This window comes from Amphiprion ocellaris, chromosome 9 (genome assembly GCF_022539595.1).
Source record: "Amphiprion ocellaris isolate individual 3 ecotype Okinawa chromosome 9, ASM2253959v1, whole genome shotgun sequence".
Classification (NCBI taxonomy): domain Eukaryota; kingdom Metazoa; phylum Chordata; class Actinopteri; family Pomacentridae; genus Amphiprion; species Amphiprion ocellaris.
The window spans coordinates 3,850,260-3,854,053 of record NC_072774.1 but is presented as its reverse complement, the minus strand read 5'-3'; positions in this window follow the sequence as shown (position 1 = coordinate 3,854,053).

The window sequence follows — 3,794 nt, the reverse complement described above, 5'->3', positions numbered from 1 at the left end:
GCACAAAATGAGCTCTTTCACATTAGCTGCGGTACTATACATACACAAAATGAGCTCGTGTACATTAACTGCGGTACAATAGACGGACACAGAGACATGACAGAAACAACAGAAACACAACACACACAACAGACACACAACAGAGAGACACACACACACACACACACACACACACACACTTTGGCTGGAACACTTGGGCTGAAACACCAGCACATTAGTAGTACATTAGCTATAACACATTAGCTATAACACACTAGATCTAATACATTAGCTGCGGTACAATACATGCAAATAATGAGCTCTTAAACATTAGCTGTGATAAAACAGATGAAAACACTGAGCTCTTAAATATTAGCTGTGGGACAACAGATACAAAAAATGAGCTCATATACAATAGCTGCGATACAATACATGCAAAAAAATGAGCTTTTAAACATTAGCTGCGGTACAACAGATGCAAATAACGAGCTCTGATACATTAGCTGCGGTACAATAGATGCAAAACATTAGCTCTTAGACATTAGCTGCGGTACTATACATGCACAAAATGAGCTCGTGTACATTAACTGCTGTACAATAGACGGACACAGAGACATGACAGAAACAACAGAAACACAACACACACAACAGACACACAACAGAGACACAGAAAAAAGACACGAGTACCTGTTCAGCCGGCTACACAAGGAGGTCAAAAAACACACACACACACACACACACACACACACACACACACACACACACACACACACACACACACACACTTTGGCTGGAACACCTGCACATTAGTAGTAAATTAGCTATTACACATTAGCTGTAACACACTAGATCTAATACATTAGCTGCGGTACAATAGATACAAAAAATGAGCTCTTAATCATTAGCTGCGGTGCAACAGATGCAAAACATTAGCTCTAAGACATTAGCTGTGGTACAATCCATGCTAAAAAGGAGGTCTTAAAGTGCACACACACACACACACACACACACAAACACAGACACACACGATGCAAAAAATGAGCTCTTTTACATTAGCTGCGGTACAATAGATGCAAAAAAATGAGCTCATACATTAGCTGCGGTACAATACACAATGCAAAAAAACAAGCTCTTAAATATTAGCTGTGACACAACAGATGAAAAAACTGAGCTCTTAAATATTAGCTGCGGGACAACAGATACAAAAAATGAGCTTGTATACATCAGCTGCGGTACAATACATGCAAAAACTGAGCTCTTAAACATTAGCTGCAGTATAACAGATGCTAAACATTAGCTCTTAGATATTAGGTGCAGTACAATAGATGCAAAACATTAGCTCTTAGACATTAGCCGCGGTACAATAGATGCAAAACATTAGCTCTTGGACATTAGGTGCGGTTCAATACATGCACAAAATGAGCTTGTATACATTAACTGTGGTATAATACATGCAAAAAAATTGAGCTCTTATACATTAGCTGTGGTACAATACATGCAAAAACATGAGCTCCTTCACATTAGCTGTGGTACAATACATGCAAAAACATGAGCTCCTACACATTAGCTGATGTACAACAGATGCAAATAATGAGCTTTTAGACATTAGCTGCAGTACAATAGATGCAAAAAATTAGCTCTTAGATATTAGCTGCGGTACAATACATGCACAAAATGAGCTCGTATACATTAGCTGCGGTACAATAGATGCAAAAAAAAAGAGCTCTTATACATTAGCTGCGGTACAATACACAATGCAAAAAATGAGCTCTTAAACATTAGCTGTGATACAACAGATGAAAAAACTGAGCTCTTAAATATTAGCTGCGGGACAACATACAAAAAATGAGCTCGTATACATTAGCTGCGGTACAATACATGCAAAAAACGAGCTCTTAAACATTAGCTGCAGTACAACAGATGCTAAACATTAGCTCTTAGACATTAGCTGTGGTACAATAGATGCAAAACATTAGCTCTTAGACATTAGCTGCGGTACAATAGATGCAAAACATTAGCTCTTAGACATTAGCTGGGATACAATACATGCACAAAATGAGCTCGTATATGTTAGCTGTGGTACAATACATGCAAAAACATGAGCTCTCATACATTAGCTGAGATACAATACACAATGCAAAAAATATTAATTTATTTGAGATGATTTATTGTAGGCTCTTTTTGTGGATTTTATGGCTTGTGCAGTTATAGATCTACAAGTAGGATGTGCCATCTTTTGTTGTACTACAAATACAGTAAATAATAAACAATGGTTGGTTGTTAGTCTATACACTATTAATCTCACTTAACACACTGTACTAAACTTCAGCAATTGAAGAGAGAGGGAATGTAATGATATTTTGAAAAATCAGAGGTAATGTGCAATATTAACTGAAGAGCAGTTTAATTCAAACCAGTGGATGTTGAACTTTGGTGCAGCTGAATGGGTTTCAGTTAAAGTGAAATAACTTTTTTGAGAGATATAAGCTGAGAAGCTCACACTAATAATGATGGACAACTGCAGCAGTAATTAACACAAGTATTCAGAAGCCAAGTTAACTGGCTAGCTAAATTAGCCGTTGAACACCAGTGCTACTTTAGCCCGCTAGCTAAATTAGCCCGCTAGCTAAATTAGCCCGCTAGCTAAATTAGCCCGCTAGCTAAATTAGCCCGCTAGCTAAATTAGCCCGCTAGCTAAATTAGCCTCTTAGTCTGGACCAACTGCAGTCCAAAAGCGCTCAAACATGACAAAACACAACTCTTGACATGTCGCTAACTTAATGTACAATAACACAACGCTACTGGTTAAAAGAATTTATCCCCTTACCATATGTAACGCCAAAAACACTGCCAGCAGCAACTTCTCCGCGGACGTGTCCTCTCCCGCCAACGCCGTGTCCTCTCCCGCCAACGCCGTGTCCTGATGAGTCATGACGTATCCTGACATGGCGACGACAAAGCTGCATCTGCCGGCTGAACAGAAACACCGCGGTTATATAGAGAGCGGCGGAGCTACGGCTGCTGATTGGTCCAGAGCAGGCAGCGTGATCGATGACGTCACCACCTTGGCGCCACTGCTCGGATTTGCTAGCTAGCACCGTTTGGTAAATTGTGTTGCCTAGTCAGCTAGCCCTGTTCTGTATATTTTGTTAGCCGGTTAGCTAGCACTGTTCTGTATTTTTTGTTGGCCGGTTAGCTAGCTCTGTTCTGTATATTGTTAGCCGGTTAGCTACCCTTGTTCTGTATATTTTGTTAGCCATTTAGCTAGCCCTGTTCTGTATATTTTGTTGGTCGGCCAACAGGTAAGACTTTAAACTAGTGGGACATGTGGAACAGAAAGTGTTTTCTGAGCTCCACAGCGGCTCACACTGCAGTAGCAAAGTTGGACAGAGTTTTGCTAGCTTAGACTGTGGCAACATATTAAATCCAACTGCACTAGCATTTTTGGTTTCCTCATTTTTAACTGTTACGGTTCATTTTAGTGGCCTTTGTCAAGTGCAAGCAGACACAATTGCTGGATATCAGTCAACAGTTAGGACACACATTCTCATTCAGTGGTTTTTATTGATTTTAATTACTGTCCACTTTGTAATTGAATACTGGAGACAACAAAACTGTAAAAGAACACATATGGAATTATGTAGTGTACTGATAAAATGTTAAACCAGATTATGTTTTATATTTTAGAGTCTTTAAAGTAGCTCCCTTTCTGCTTTGATGACAGCTTTGCACACTCTTGGCATTCTCTCCATCAGCTTCATGAGGTCTCCTGGATGGTTTTCCAACAGCCTTGAAGGACTTCCCAGAGGTGCTGA